General features: G+C 37.9%; 1 long non-coding RNA gene across 1 annotated transcript in view; it reads left to right on the forward strand.

Moving 5' to 3' along the window:
- Nucleotides 1-17580, forward strand: part of LOC145514874 (uncharacterized) — a 142615-nt gene that overhangs the window by 363 nt on the left and 124672 nt on the right. The window contains exon 2 of the long non-coding RNA XR_014060521.1: nucleotides 16457-16564. This is a non-coding gene — a long non-coding RNA (uncharacterized LOC145514874). The remainder of the gene's footprint in view (nucleotides 1-16456; nucleotides 16565-17580) is intronic.

A 17580-nucleotide genomic window follows, 5' to 3' on the forward strand; every position in this document is an offset into this window, starting at 1 on the left:
ACTGCTGCCAAAACACAAAGGAAAACACTAGGCCTTTGGGCTATTTTGCCCCATTTCATGCAGAGATCATCTCTGGGATTTGAATGGGTCTCTTCATGATCTGTCTTCTCCCATGGGGGCTGTTAATACTAATGATTTTGTAGTTTCCAGGGACAGGACATGAGCCTCAGTTAGCTAATTGGTAAATGGTTGACTATACTGAAGGGATGTGTCTTCTTCAGTCTGAGCACTGCCCCAGAAAACTATATGTCTATGGGAATAGCATTTTAGTATTGCTTAGCCCAGTCAAAGATGGATGATGGTAAATAGAAACAATTTGAAAGAGTTATATGAATAGGAATATGAAGCACATTAATTAAGAGAGCAGTTCAATTTTCTGATACGTGTTCATGTGATAGAACCTTGAAATCTAATTAGATTCCTCTAAAATGAAGGTAACAAGTAAATTTTAAAACAAGAGAAGAATAAGTTTTACAGGATTTTACTTCTTTGGGCAGGAAATTAGCAATAGAAAGTATGAAATATTAGCTCAGAGTGATGTTAGGTTCTGTGCTATGTACCAGCAATGCAGAGAGACATAAGACATAGTACCTTCCACCTTCAACAAGATCATGGACCAGCCAGAAAGATTCCTAGGTCCATCTATAATTATGAAACAGAGTTAGAGTACTTCAAGGAATCTACAAGTGCATTGGTGGAATAAAAGAGGAAGTGAGCAATTTTGCTTTTTAAGTGAGAGGGATGGTTCACGGAGGACGAAGTTCATGGAGGCTTTTACAAAGTTTTTAGGAGTCCTATCATAGCTTAGTTGGTAAAGAATATGCCTGCAGTGCAGGAGACCCTGGTTCGATTCTTGGGTTGGGAAGATCCCCTGGAGAAAGGAAAGGCTACCCACTCCAGTATTCTGGCCTGGAGAATTCCATGGACTATACAGTCAATGGGGTTACAAAGAGTTGGACACGACTGAGCAACTTTCACTTTATAGGCAAGAAAGGTGGTAAATTTTTGTCAGAGAAAACTCTTATAAAGACTTGGAGGGACAGCATAGAATGACACATTAATGAAAGTTCTTTGAAATTGTTAGAAATTTAAGTAACTGGGAAAGTGAAAGGAGGTTATGTTATAGATAGCCCAGGTCATCTTCTGTCTGGTAAAAGGACAATATTTGTCGCATCCTACCAGCCTTTTTCTTCAGGGGTCCATGGAAGGAAAAGATAGTATACATCATCTGTGCCCTGAACATAATACACTTTCATAAAGATTTGCACTTTGGAACATTGAAAGTTTTGATCAAATTAGGGAGCTAGTATTTACTAAGCACTTATTATGTGCCAAAATGATATACCAAATATGCAATATGTCATTTAATACTTATGGTGAGTTTCACAGGTATTATCATGTTCACTTTACAGATGGGAATGTTAAAGCCTAGAAACAAAGTAATTTATCAAACATTATTTAGCAAGTAACAGAGCTGAGATTCAAGCCTCTCTTTTTCCAGAGGTGAAGCTCTTACCTGTTAAACAATTTAATTCACTTGTCTGACTGTCCATCTGTCTACATTTATCATCTCTCTGTAAATCATCTCTCCATTTCAATAAAATGGTATCATTTATTTGAATATCAGACCAATATGGGTGATTCTGCTGCTGCTGCTCCTGCTAAGTCGCGTCAGTGTGTCCGACTCTGTGCGACCCCATAGACGGCAGCCCACTAGGCTCCTCCGTCCCTGGGATTCTCCAGGCAAGAATACTGGAGTGGGTTGCCATTTCCTCCTCCAGTGCATGAAAGTGAAAAGTGAAAGTGAAGTCTCTCAGTCGTGAACGACTCTTCGCGATCCCATGGGCTGCAGCCTACCAGGCTCCTCCGTCCATGGGGTTTCCCAGGCAAGAGTATTCGAGTGGGGTGCCATTGCCTTCTCTGATGGGTGATTCTGCTGACAGTAAATTTATTATAAGAAATTCAAATATTTCAAAAGTAGACGAATGACCGTCATTAATATATATTATATATATATGTATATATAAATATATATAAGTGTGTGTGTGTATGTGTCTATCATCTAATCACAGAAACCTGGACTTAGAAGGAACTTTAGAAATGAATTTAGTAACTTTCTCAAACTTTAGAAAAATAATTAAGTGTTCCAAGGCTCTTTGACTTTCTGAATTTTTGGTTCCTTGGAAACTGGCTTGCTATTAATAAATACCCAAGGAGAATTTCCCAGTTACAGACATGATTTATTGATTTATTGATGAAGGTAACTCAGAGCCCTTTGAAATAGGAGGAAGCATTTATAAAGTCATAAATAATGCAGTCTAGTGAGCATGCCAACTGGATAATGACAATTGTTCCAAGCAGTGAAAATTCACTGCTCATAAAAGGGTGTTTTGGCTTCGTCAGGAGACTTAGCTCCTAAACAGCTTCCCTGGGAAATTTTTAAGCAGATAGGCTGATTCTGGAATATGTTAGAATCATTTTGCAAAGAAGATGGGTCTATAATAAAGAGGTGTGTGTGCGTGCATGCTCAGTTGTGTCTGACTTTCCGACCCCATGGGCTATAGCCCACCAGGCTCCTCTGTCAATGGAATTTTCCAGGCAGGAATATTGGAGTGGGTTGCCATTTCCTCTTTCAGGGCAGGGAATCTTCCTGACTCAGAGATCTAACCCATGTCTCCTACGTTGTAGGTGGATTCTTTCCTACTGAGCCACCTGGCAAACCCTGTAATAAAGAGGTAGATGACTAAAACTATGAATCTGCTACAGAATTCTAGATCTGACCCCTGTAATTTTGCACTTAAATTGTTGAAGTGCAGCGCTTCTTTTCTCACTGTTTCCTAGTCTTCTCTAGGTATTCTCTTGTGAATCTTATAATGCCTAAGGGATAATAACTTCTTTGAGGGCATTGATTGTACTTTTGCTTTGTCCTGTCTTGTCTTTTATTTTTTTTATGTGTGTCCTCAAGCTAGAGTTAAGTATTAGCCAAATATTTTTAATTTAACTCCAACAAGCCCGTATACCCTCTAGAAAAAGAATTTACAGAAAAAGATTAAGGAAAATAATGTTTTGATTCTTTATTTTCATACATTCAATCCACAAATATATACCAAGAACCTGATATGTAAAAAATACACTGCATTAAGCCCTGATAAAGAGATAGATAGCCTTTTCTTAGAAACTATGAGGTCTAGTAGAAGAAATAAATCACGTACGTAAAAACTCCAGTACCATGCAAAGAGAAGAAAGTGCCATGACAGGGCCTAGATAGGGTACTCTGGTTGGGGTGTACTGGTTTCAAAATAGTAAAGTAGTGTCTGCTCCTCTGTTTTCTTGAAAATTATTTTAAATGAGCTGGATAAGAAACAGAAGCAAAAGATCTGTTCCAATAAAAAACCAAGCTGGTATCTGTAAGCTTGCATTACAATATGTGAAAACAGAGATGAGGAAAGTCAAATGTAAATTTCTGTAGGGTTGATGTCAGTGAACGTTCTGACCAGAAGTAAGATAGTATACACTCAGGATTGTGGAGAGAAACCATGGGGATCGTGGGAAAATCTGTGTAAGATGTGGTTAGAACCCCACCCTCCAACCCACATGGTTGTCTATCCCTCCTCCCACTCCCAGAGGAAACTGAGAAGCAGAGCCAGAAAGACTCTAAATACTAGAGACAGAGGAGAGGTCTCTAGATGCGCAGCTGAAAATACGGGCATTCAGTCTGCAAACCAAATGAAAAAATTCTGGGGCCATTTCTTTGGTCCATCTCCAGAATTTCAGCATCAAGTTTATTTATAGTCTCCTCCCTGTAAATTCTTCCCTGTATTCACCTGAGGTACAAGGGTGAGGCCTTACTTCTCTCATTTTGCTAACATGATCATTTTCCTGACCCTTGCAGCTAAAAAGATAATATATATGCACAGCAGTGGTCTGCTCAGACCTCCTGGCTGGTGGGTGTTTTGATTTGTTGCTTCTCAAATTGTGATGGTAGTTAAGTATTTTGAATATCTCCCTTCCTCCTCCATCCTTACTTCTTTACATGGGACTGGAAGGATTTTTCTCTGGAGATTCTTTTTTTGCAGAAATCTTCAGTTCTTGGTCCCTGAATTATAGGTACTTATAGTCCAAGGTGGAGACATAAAAACAGATAAATGTGACAATACCTGGATATCTTCACAGAAGATGCAGTATTTGAGTTAGACCAAGATACCTGAGCTGTGATTTATTTATGTAGAGGAAAGGAAGACAGTCAGTTTAGTCAAAAGAAATGGTGAGAAAATTATGTGTGAAAAAGGTGAGGAATTGAGTGTTACTGAATGTAGAATGACTGTTGTTCAGTCGCTAAGTCGTGTCCAGCTCTTTGTGACCCCAAAGACTGCAGCACTCCAGGCTTCCCTGTCTTTCTCTATCTCCTGGAGTTTTCTCAAGTTCATGTCCATCGAGTCAGTGATGCCATCCAATCATCTCATTCTCTATTGCCCGCTTCTCCTGCCCTCTATCTTTCCTAGCATCAAGGTCTTTTCCAATAGTCGACTCTTTGCATCAGGTGTCCAAAGTATTGGAGCTTCAGCTTCCAATGAATATTCAGAGTTGATTTCTCTCAGGATTGACTAGTTTGATCTCCTTGCTGTCCTAGGGACTCTCAAGCGTCTTCTCCATCACCACAATTCGAAAGCATCAGTGCTTCAGCACTTAGCCTTCTCTATGATCCAACTCTCATATCCATACATGACCACTGGAAAAATCATAGCTTTGACTATATAGACTTTTGTTGGCAAAGTGATGTCTCTGCTTTTTAATATACTATCCAGGGTTGTCATAGCTTTTCTTCCAAGAAGAAAGCATCTTTTGATTTCTTGGCTGCAATCACTGTCCACAGTGATATTGGAGTCCAAGAAAAGAAAATCTGTCACTGTCTCCAATTTTTCCCCATCTATTTGCCATGAAGTGATGGGACTGGATGCCATGATCTTTTTTGAATGTTGAGTTTTAAGCCAGATTTTTACTCTCCTCATTCACTCTCATCAAGAGGCTCTTAGATCTTCTTTGCTTTCTACCATTAGGTTGGTATCATCTGTGTATCTGAGGTTGTTGCTATTTCTCCTGACAGTCTTGATTCCAGCTTGTGATTCATCCAGCTCAGCATTTTGCATGATGTACTACTCTGCATATAAGTTAAATAAGCAGGGTGACAATATGGCAATATACAGGCTTGATGTACTCCTTTCCCAATTTTGAACCAGTCTGTTGTTTGATGTCTGGTTCCAATTGTTGCTTCTTGGCCTGTGTACAGGTTTCTCAGGAGACAGGTAAGGTGGTCTGGTATCCCATGTCTTTAAGAATTTTCCACAGTTTGTTGTGATCCACACAGTCAAAGGCTTTAGCATAGTCAGTGAAGCAAAAGTAGATGTTTTTCTAGAATTCCCTTGCTTTCTCTATGTTCCAACGAATGTTGGCAATTCGATTTCTGGTTTCTCTGACTTTTCTAAGCCCAATTTGTGCATCTGTAAGTTCTTAGTTCATGAGAAAAGTAGGGAATGATTAGGAGGGAGAATATTGGCAGAAAATTTTTGAAGTAAAGCACCCTTTTTGATAGTTAATGTTTGTATATTGTCTTCACTCTAAGTGAGGTGGCAGACTATTTGTGTGTGAACACATACGGAACTATCTCATCTTTAATTTTTTGATGAAAATGCCTTCAAGTCATAATATAGTATATTAGAAATACCAAAGTCAAATGACAGCAGTATGAGAGCATTAAAAGAACTTTTACAATTGGTATAATTTGAATGGATACCAATAAAATTAGTATTCATTTTCCATTCTATCCAGTTTCCATTTCAGTATCTAAGTCTGAAGTAACAAAAATAATTTTGCCTGAAAGAATTCTTCGCTGTGCCAATTAACACCTTAAATTGTGATTAAACATTTACAAATTAAGTGTCTCTACAGGGAGTCTTACGTCTGGGGGACATATCTCTTCCATGGACATCTGTTACCATCTAAACATAACTCATTATTCAAATGCAAGGCATTTTTTTATAAAAGCATTCTCGAAAAGAAATAGGGTTTGAAGAAGTCTCTTGCTTTTTAATTTTAATATGTTTTTCACCTGAGCTGAAAAGTATAATAACAATATTTGATTTAATTCTGCTGTCATAAATAATATCAAAGGTTTATCTTAGCATCACTATATAAATCTGAAAAAATCAACTGCTCTTAAGCAAAAAATGACAATGGGAAATTAATTATAGTAATTGTCATCATATTGATAGTTGGGCTAAATAGGTTAACATACACAAATGTTTAAAATAGTAGTAGTGAATAGTGTTTAATGAATTTTAGTTATTGTTCTTAAATACATGAGTTATTTTTGGCTTGTATCACAAATTTTATATAGTACATTTTCATTCATACTGCAAAGGTCAGAGATTTTAGATTTATTGGAGATGAATTGAGAAGATAATGTAGATACAAAGTGATTTGCAAACTCAAGTAGTGTATAAATCAAATTAATACTTCTGGTGAATAAAGATGTAATGTAGAAAGGAAAAACTTCAGTGTTAGAGTCAGGTCAGGGAAAAAACTGAGTGATCTTGGACAAATTACCTTTAGCTTTACTTACCTCTTCTTAAAAATCAGTTCAGTTCAGTCGCTCAGTCGTGTCCGACTCTTTGCGACCCCATGAATCGCAGCACGCCAGGCCTCTCTGTCCATCACCAACTCTCGGAGTTTAGCCAAACCCATGTCCATTGAGTCAGTGATACCATTGAACCATCTCATCCTCTGTCATCCCCTTCTCCTCCTGCCCCCAATACTTCCCAGCATTAGGGTCTTTTCCAATGAGTCAACTCTTCGCAGGAGGTGGCCTAAGTATTGGAGTTTCAGCTTCAACATCAGTCCTTCCAATGAACACCCAGGACTGATCCTCCTTTAGGATGGAGTGATTGGATCTCCTTGCAGTCCAAGGGACTCTCAAGAGTCTTCTCCTACACCACACTTCAAAAGCATCAATTCTTCGGCTCTCAGTTTTCTTCACCGTCCAACTCTCACATGCATACATGACCACTGGAAAAACCATAGCCTTGACTAGACGGACCTTTGTTGGCAAAGTAATGTCTTTGCTTTTAAATATGCTATCAAGGTTGGCCATAACCTTCCTTCCAAGGAGTAAGCGTCTTTTAATTTCATGGCTGCAATCACCATCAGCAGTGATTTTGGAGCCCCAAAAAATAAAGTCTGACACTGTTTCCACTGTTTTCCCCATCTATTTCCCATGAAGTGATGGGACCAGATGCCATGATCTTAGTTTTCTGAACGTTGAACTTTAAACCAACTTTTTCACTCTCCTCTTTCACTTTCATCAAGAAGCTCTTTAGTTCTTCTTCACTTTCTGCCATAAGGGTGGTGTCATCTACATATCTGAGGTTATTGATATTTCTCCCAGCAATCTTGATTCTAGCTTGTGTTTCTTCCAGCCCAGCGTTTCTCATGATATGCTCTGCATATAGGTTAAATAAGCAGGGTGACAATATACAGCCTTGACATACTCCTTTTCCTATTTGGAACCGGTCTGTTTTTCCATGTCCAGTTCTAACTGTTGCTTCCTGACCTGCATACAGGTTTCTCAAGAGACAGGTCAGATGGTCTGGTAGTCCCATCTCTTTCAGAATTTTCCACAGTTTATTGTGATCCACACAGTCAAAGGCTTTGGCATAGTCAATAAAGCAGAAATAGATGTTTTTCTGGAACTCTCTTGCTTTTTTGATGATCCAGCGGATATTGGCAATTTGATGTCTGGTTTCTCTGCCTTTTCTAAAACCAGCTTGAACATCTGGAAGTTCACAGTTCACGTATTGCTGAAGCCTGGCTTGGAGAATTTTGAGCATTACTTCACTAGCATGTGAGATGAGTGCAATTGTGCTGTAGTTTGAGCATTCTTTGGCATTGCCTTTCTTTGGGATTGGAATGAAAACTGACCTTTTCCAGTCCTGTGGCCACTGCTGAGTTTTCCAAATTTGCTGGCATATCCAGTGCAGCACTTTCACAGCATCATCTTTCAGGAAAATTCAAATCAAATTCACAGGGTATTTGTGAGAATTAAATTAAATAATATAAAACTTTGTAGGTTTCCAATATTCCAGCACAGATCAGAATTATTTCTTTTTCTTTTATTCATTATTATTGAGTATTTGCTAGAGGCCTGTGTATTAGTTTCCTACCACTGTCATGACAAAGTACCACAAACTTAGTGGCTTCAGACTGCAGAAACCTTACTTGTAGTCCTGGAGGTCAGAAGTCTGCTATAGTCTCAAGGACTAAAATCAAGATGTCAGCAGGCTGTATTCCTTTCTGAAGGCTTCAGGGAAACTCCAGTTTCTGCTTATTTAAATTGTTGAGGGAATTATTTCCTTGTAGTCACTGGACTGAGAGGGCATTTCCTCGCTTGGTGTCATGTGGAGGCTGTCCCCCTCCTTCTAGTGCTCACTTGCTTTCCTTGGTTCATGGCACCTTCCTTTATCTTCAAAGCCAGCAGTGGCAGTTGAATTGCTCTCACGCTATCTCCTCCTTCCTCCATTTGATTTCTCTAATCTGTTCCCTCTGCGTTTAATGTCTCATGTGATTAGACTGTACCCACTTGTATAATCTAAGTTTTCTCCATTTGAAAGCCTGTGACCTTAATCATATCTGCAAAGTCCTTTCTGTCATGTAAGGTAACACATTTACACGTTCTAGAATTAGGGGCCAGTATTCTGTCTACCACAAATAGGTATTATGCTAAGCAATGTGCAAAATAACAGTAATACTACTACTACTATTACTTATAGTAAGACAAGCCCTGTGCTAAGTGCTCTACATGTAAATTTAATAAACTAATGCAATTAGATAGATACTAGTATGGACCTTATGCTTCCCAGGTGGTGCTAGTGGTAAAGACTCCGCTTACCAATGCAGGAGATGCAAGAGACATGGGTTCAGTCTCTAGGTTGGGAAGAAACCCTAAAGTAAGAAATTGCAGTATTCTTGCCTGGAGAATCCTGTGGACAGAGGAGCCTGGTGGGCTACAATCCATGGGCGTGCAAAGAGTGATACATGACTGAACACACACACATCTACATATATGGGCCTTAATAAATGAGGAAACTGAGGCAAGAGAGAACAAATAACAGAAGTCTCCAGACCAAACAGCTAGAGTTTGAACCCAGGCAGGCTAATCTTGGAGACCAAAAGTAACATGCCATTCTTAGGGAGTTCATTGTGAAACGGTCACTGGGGAGATGGCAAAAACAATAATGAAGTCACACAAATAAATGCAGTGATGTAATTGTGACCAGTTCTAAAAAAGCCTGAAGTTGAGAGGTTTGACCTACTACAGAAATGCTAGGACTTGGCGGTTGCCTGAGCTCTGACAAATGCATAGGAAGTAACTAGGTAAAGTCAGGGTGGAAGAGCAGAGGGCTCAGCATCTGCAAATAGCCTGTGATAGGAGGGCACTTAGCCAGTGTGGAAACACTGAAATAAGGCTTTTATGGCCAGATGAGAGGGAATAAAGGGGAATATAAGTCTCAAATGAGGCTGGAAAGGGAGGTGGAAGCTAAACCACAAGGTTTGCAGCTGTGTTAAAGATTTGTTTTGATCCTAAAAGCTTTGGGAAATGTTTTAAGATCTTGAGTGACATGATCAGATTGGTGTTTCAAACAATAAGTTTGGCCCTAATGAGAATAGGTTGGAGGAAGATGAGCAGAAGCCAGATATTCCATGGGAAGATATGGTCATACCACTGAGGCTTAATATTAGGAGCTTGGACTATAGGCAGTGAGGAGTGATGGAGATAAGTTGAGGTATTTCAAAGATATTTGTGTGTGTGTGTGTGAGTCGCTCGATCGTGTTTGACTCTTCATAACCCCATGGACTGTAGCCTGTCAGGCTCCTCTGTCCATGGAATTCTCCAGGCAAGAATACTGGGGTGATGAAGATAAGTTGAGATGTTTCAAAGATATTTAGCAGATGATTTCTTTCTTTCTTTCTTTCTTTCTTTCTTTTTTAAAGGGTGATACATTGGAAGTGAAAATGATGAGGTAGAAGAGTTAATTTCCTTTTTCCTTTTTCTTTCTTAACCTTTTTGAGATTTGTCATGATATCATTGGTATCTTGTGAAGCAGTGTTTCTCATTCTGGGCCTCTTGATCCTCTTCCTTCCTTCCCTGAAACTCCTGATTCTGGAGGTCTGGTTTGAGGCTCTGTTGTTCTGGAATTGAATTAAAAATATTTCATATTTTGGGTAGTTTTAGGTTCCCAGCAAAGAGTGGGAGGTACAGATATTTTACAGATATTACCTGCTATTTCAATACACACACAGGCACCCACCCACCCATTCCCCCCTCCACATCCACACACAGGCATCCACCCACCCATCCAAACCCAAACACACACACACAGCTTCTCACATTATCAACACTCTCCACTAGAGTGGTACATTTGTTACAATTGATGAACCTGCACTAATACATCATAATCATCCAAAGTTTATAGCTTACATTATGGTTTCATTCTGGGTATTGCACATTCTATGGATTTGGACAAACAAATAATGACATGTATCTATCATCATAATATGTGAAGTAGGTTCACTGCCCTAAAATTCTTCTGTCCACCATATTTTCACTTCTCTCTCCCATGCATAACTGTTGGCAACCACTGAGCTTCTTACTGTTTTCATAATTTTGACTTTGCCAGAATGTAATATAGTTGGAATCATACAATATGTAGCCTTTTTATATTGGCTTTTTGCATTAGTAATTCACTTTCAAGAGTCCTCCATGTCTCTTCATGGTTTCATATCTCATTTCTCTTCAATGACAAGTAATATTTAATCATCTAGATGTACTACAATTTATTTACCTACTAAAGGACATCTTGGTTGCTTACAAGTTGTGCCTGTTATGAATAAAGCTGCTGTATTTACACACATTACATAGATAGTTACACATATTTGTGTGCAACTGTTTGTGTGGATGTAAGTTTTTTAGCTCTTTTGGATAAATACTGACTAGTGTGACTACTGTATCATATGACAAGGGTTGTTTCGTTTTGTAAGAAACTTCCAAATGGTCTTTCAAAGTGGTTGTGTCATTTTGCATTCTCACCATCAGTGAATGAGAGTTTTTGTTGCTCCACATCCTCACCAGTGTTTGGTGTTGGCAGAATTCTTGATTTCTGCCACTGTAATAGATGCTTGGTAATGTCTTGTTTTAATTTGCATTTCCCTGATGATATATGACGTGGAACATCTTTTCATATGCTTATTTGCCATGTGTGTATCTTCTCGGTGAGATGTCTGTTAAGGTCTTTGGTCTACTTTTCAGTTGGGTTGTTTATTTTCTTATGATTGAATTTTAAGCGTTCTTTTTATATTTTAGGTAACAGTTCCTTATCAGATGCACACTTTGCAAATATTTTCTCCCAGTCAGTGGCTCATCTTCTCATTCTCTTGACAGTACATTTTTCAGGTTTTTTTTTTAATACCACATTGAACATTCTTATGTTCAAACAAGTATGAGAAACACTGACAGAGATTGTTAAGTCGGTGGTTCTTAGTACTGACTGTACATCAGAATCGCCTATATACTTGCACCAGGACCTTGCCTGAGCCACCGGGACCTTGCCTGAGCCAGTTAAATCAGAGTCTCTGTGAGCTGGGTCTTGTGACTGGTGTATTAACAGGCGATTGTGATATGCAGCCAGTACTAAACTCTGAATTAAACTGTGATCCTAGAGAGCATATAAAAAATCAACCTGGGGTTATGTGAAAGTTCTGATATACTAAGCAATATGTTAAAGATGATTTACAATTCCAAGCAAAGATAAATTATTCAAAATGAAATTGATAAAGTAGTAAAGGAACTGAATTATGCTGCATCTACTGGGATGTTTTCAGCCTTTTCCTAATGAATGTGCAAAAATTATCTTCTTCTCGTAGCAGTGATTCACTAGTATAACAAATACCACATACCTATATTTTCTTTCAACCAGATGTAAAACATAAATTTAAAGTACTTTTTCAAAAGAGGAATCATGGCATTCAAATGAAAGTAAAACAACTTTGGTCATAATCATTAGCATGCTCTGGAGTTACCTATGTTGTAAAGTAAGGCAAAACCATCATTTCTGGATTTGTAAATTTTATGTTGATTTTTCAAAGTTTATTTTAAAAAGCATTAAAAAAATTGCAGTTCATTTTTGGGTACAGTTGTCCATTGTTGTTGCAGTTTTACATTCAAGCTGAAGCATGCAACAAATAATAGAACTAAAAAAAAAGATTTCTATAATAATTAAATTTAAAAATAATGCCAAAGACTTAAAAAACATCATATCATTCACTAAAAGAGGATAACCTTAGTCTGTGATAATTTGTAATAAATATGACTCCAGATTTTAAAGACATGAAGGTCTAGGAGTATACATGGGTTTTCATTCATTCCTAATTTTTATTTGAGCTATAGTTATTATTTATTTGCATTTTACTTGATATACCATAAGCTGTGTATGCTTAAAACGTATGATAAATGTATGCCTTTAAAATACACAATTTAACGTTGTAATGTGCTCAAACAATGGTAACATCTGCACAACAAAGATAGTGAACATAAACATCACCTCTCAAGTTTCCTCATGCCCCTCTGTAATCGTTGCTCCTATCCCTACCCCTCCTTGTTCTCCACCTCTGCACATACAGTATGTGCTCCTTTTCTATGTAGCTTTTTTGCACCTGACATAATTCTTTTGCAATTCATCTATGTTGTTGCATATACCAATAGTGCATTTCTTATCGCTGCTGAGTAGTAGTCCATTATGTAGATCTGTCAGTTTATTTACTTCTGGATGGACATTCTTAGTGTTTCCAGTTTTTGTCTATTACAGAGAAAGCTGTTATGAGCATAAGGTACAAGTCTTTGAACAGATATATGCAGCTCCTAGGGGAGCAGAATGGCTATATCAAAAGATGAGTGTGTATTTTTCTTTTAAGAAACTACCAAACTATTTCACAAAGTGTTTGTATCATTTTATATTCCCACCAACATTTTCTCCAGAGATGAACCCTCCAAAGGCCTGTCTGTGAATATGTCAGAATTTGGGTGAAGGAAGGGGACTGGATATAATACTTTCAACTGAATCTTCCTGTTTCTAGAATGGCACTGCATCTAGACTTTTACTGTGCTTCACTGATCCTGAATTCTGAGATGTTTGGATTCAATTTCTCCAGAAAACAAGTTACCTCCTGGGGGAATTGAAGAAAGGGAAAATCACTTGGTTATAAGAGACGTAGTCTAACTGCTCTTGTACATAGTGCCTGGCAAGCTCTCACTTTGAGTCATGCCTCATATCCCAGAGATACCAAACATCTGCAATATTTGAAATTTCCCATGGTTGTAAATAGGGCTTCCCAGGTGTTGCAGTGGTGAAGAACCCACCTGCCAATGCAGGAGACACAAGAGACGAGGGTTTGATCCCTGGGTCAAAAAAATCCCCTGGAGAAGGAAATAGCCACCCATTCTAGTATTCTTGCCTGAGAAATCCCATGGGTGGAGGAGCCTGGCAGGCTACAGTCCATGGGGTTGCAAAGGAGTCAAACTGAGCCACTGAACATACACATATGGTTGTAAAAGATGAACTGGCCTATTTCTCGTTGGCATCTTCTTTAACTTCCACTTAAGCTACTCTTCTCCTTTCTACGAAGTCAGCTATCACTTTAATCATAACTCGACAGCTGTAAAATTTAGAAAGAAACCTAGAGCACCCGGTAGGACTTTAGAAAGAAGTAAAGTGAAGGCAGACCTGATACTCGGCCAGAGTGCATTGTTATGCTAGCCAAGTTAAAATACCAAAATATTCTCATGTGGATTGGTTGTTGGTTGCTACCCCAAACCTCCTGTCCCTTCTGTGAACTTCTGGCTATCTCTCGTGGTTTAGTGACTGGGGAGGTCATGTCTTGCATAGCAGGGGAAGCTTCTAGGACTGTCCTCTAGCGCTCACTTCTGTCTGTTCTGATTGGTTGACATGTATTCTGATTCATCTGCATATTTTCTGTTTAGTTGGCATCTGATTCTGATTGGTTAGGGTCCACAATATGCTGTGTTAAATGATTGTAATATTAACCCTGAACAAAGAAACTCTAATCCATATTATCTAAGGAGGAGCTGAAAGAAATAAAGTGTTAGTTTGAAGAGCAGATTCAGGAAGGATATTTTAATTATTTCTAAATATAGTAGGGCTTATTGACTTGTTTGAGATAAACTACAGATTGAGGTCTAGGATAGCTATAATCTCAATAAACATGAAACATCTGAAGTGTAAACCTTTCAAAATTTGAAATGAACTATTTATTTTGTAACCTTGGAAATAATATATATCTAAATTTAATATCTGTTTATAATATTTTTTATAACATAGATACATGACTGGTAAATATAAAAAAAAATCATCCCTGTTGGGATAATTATTATCAAAACGATGAAGGATAACAAGCGGTTGTTAAGACTGCATAGAAAGGGAACCCTTGCGTGTTGTTTGTGGGAATATATATTGGTACAGCCATTATGGAGAACACTGTACCTCAGTACCTCAAGGAAATACATGCATTCCCAAATTCATTGCATTATTCATATAGAAACAGCCTAAACGTATATTGACGGATCAATGGATGAAGAAATTGTGTTATATATACACAGACTTTAAAAACGAGATGCTGCCACTGGTGACAACATGAATGAATCTGGAGACATTATATTAAGTGAAATAAACCACACTCAAAAAGAGAACTACTACATAATCTCACTTGTATGTGGGATCTAAAGTTGAATACACAGAGGCAGAGAGTAAAAAGATGAGTTACCAGGGGTAGGAAGGTGGCAAAAATGGGAGATGCTTATCAAATCATGCAAAGTTGAAGTTATGTAAGATGAGTAAGTATAGCGATCTAATGTACAATATAGTGACTAGAGTTAATAATAATTGTGTTGTATACTGGAAATTTGCTGACAGAGTAGATTTCCAGTGCTCACGCCACACACATATCATCATTTTTGTCCATATATGTGTATCAAAACATCATGATATACACTTTGAATGTATATAATTTAAAAGCAAATGAATATTTTACAACTATAAGAGCAACATATACTTTCATAAATACTAATGCTGGAACAATTGGAAAACAGCAAAGGATGAATAAGAAAATAAAAAACTCTACTTCACAATCCAGATAGAATCATAATTAATACTTTGGAATAAGTTCTGTGCTGTTTTTTCCCTAGTAAAGGAAGTAAATTTATCTCTCCAGGCCGTCTTGTGTTGTAACTTTAATATTTGATCACTTTTTAAAAATGTAGCAATGATTTCAGACCCTTTTTTGGATCACAAGACAGCATCCATTACTCTGTCCAAGAAATTTCCAAACGTTGCCCAAACACATGTGTAGAATAAGTTCTGCAGATCTATCCTCTGGGTATAGTTGGGATTTTTGTTGTTGTTGTTGTTTTGAGTCTTACTTTTGCTTGAAGTAATTAAAGGTTTAATTAAAGTGACCAGAATTTTCAGGTCACTGCACACTATCTCCAGGGCATTCTCTGGGCTATATTTTTTTAGCATTTTTGTGGCTTCCCAGGTGGCTCTAGGGGTAAAGAATCTGCCTGCCAATGAAGAAGACATAGGAGAACTGGGTTCCATCCCTGGATCAGGAAGATCCCCTGGAGGAGGAAATGGCAACTCACTCCATTATTCTTGCCTGGAGAATCCCATGGACAGAGGAGCCTGGCGGGCTACAGTCCATTGGGTTAGACATGACTGAAGCAACTAAGCACATACATATCCACATGCAAATATATCCAAGTTTTAAAAAATTATGTAAGTTTTCATGTACTTCCTTTGGTCCCTAACAGTGTTATAAGCGGTGGATACATTACTCCATCATATAGAAAATAGGTCTACTTCTTCAGTATACGGATAAAACACAAGTAAAAGATACACTTAGGTACCAAGTAAATTGATGAGGAAGTTAAATAGTGAAAATTTTTTTTGCAAAGATGTGATACAAAACAAGAAGAAAATACTCATGTGAAAGACAATTTAAAAGCAAGCTAGCACTGGTTCATATTTCTTTTAAAAGAAACAAAATGTAAAATTTGGAGAACAGACCTTAGGAGATACCAATATTGTTATAACACTTTCTATAGTTCCAAAGAAGGTGAATCTTGAGAAGGGAATACAGTAATGAGAAAAATATTAAAATTAGTTGGATCTTTTTTACTTTGAAATTGGATAGTCTTCAGAATTTGTGTTTACGTATCTATCATCTACCTGTCTAACATGTGATTGCGTATATTCAATGCCTTTTTAAATTTTTTTCCCTAACTACTGTTTATGATAAAATGAATTTGTCTAATCATGGTTTTCTTGCTTCTTAGAAATACAATCTGTGTTTGAAGGAGTATGTAGGAGAGATCATCCTGAAGAAGGGGAAGATTTATCTGGCCTTTAATAATGCATTCGCTTCCTCAGATTAAAATCCAACAGTATGTAAAACAAACCACAATTCTTTCTTAGATTTGGAACATAGTGCTTCCAAGACAGTTTTTTTGGCAACTTGTACAAGTATAAATAAGCACAAATTATAAGTATCATGTGGAAGAAATTCTGAAAGTCAGTGGTCAAAAACTTGAAGGGGAAAGATGGTCTGAAGCAACTGATGACTGAGAAAGTGCGGAGTCAGAGGAGGGGCTTGTGTGTCACCTGTGGGCAGTGACCTGAGAGATCTGGTAGGTGTTCTGTGCTCCTTTCTCAGAAAGCTCTGTGATAATACTTTGAAAGCCATAGAATGTCAACTAGCCCATACGGATGAGTAGAGGCCTTCTGGGTGTCTTGGGGGCACATAACTTTCCTGGGAGCATATGTCATGTTTTCTCGAGCTAGCACCACTTAGATTTATTGTCTTCTCACTCAAAGTATGCATTTAGAAACATTCTGCCAAAAGGATAGGGACCTATTTTCTTTGAAAGATCACCAGTTCATGGGGAACAAAATGTCATTAACGGTGATAAAAAGGATCTGTTCAAAAAGCAGCTTCTAGTTATTTCTCAGCCACGTGTGAAATGTTACCCTATCTTGATTTTTAAATTAATCCCAGAAGCAGATAGTGGGGATCCTTATTTCATATCCCAATGTTTAATTCCTAAACTAAAGGTGTTTAACCAAGTGATTGATAAGAGTCATTTTAGCTGTAACTTTTAATGGCCTGTGTGATTTCTTCACCTAAAACAAGCAGAGGACTATCCAAACAAGCTTTGGATTCTGTGATCAGAAATGTTCGATGGCTTTGAATTGCCCCAGTTTTTAGCTTACTTTTCAAATACCTTTGATGAATATGTCCCTAATCTACTGTCTTCAGCTTGCCTCTTAGCATCCTCTGTAACATCCTCCATTGTTGCTGTTGCTCTCTTAATTGTATTTCAAACATGACTTTTCTTTTTCTCTGTTATGTTCTTTCCCCTTCCTTCTGTAACTTATTTTCCCTTAACCAAATGCTACTCAA

Source organism: Giraffa tippelskirchi, chromosome 7, assembly GCF_054371585.1.
Source record: "Giraffa tippelskirchi isolate mGirTip1 chromosome 7, T2T-mGirTip1v1.2.pri, whole genome shotgun sequence".
Classification (NCBI taxonomy): Eukaryota; Metazoa; Chordata; class Mammalia; order Artiodactyla; family Giraffidae; genus Giraffa; species Giraffa tippelskirchi.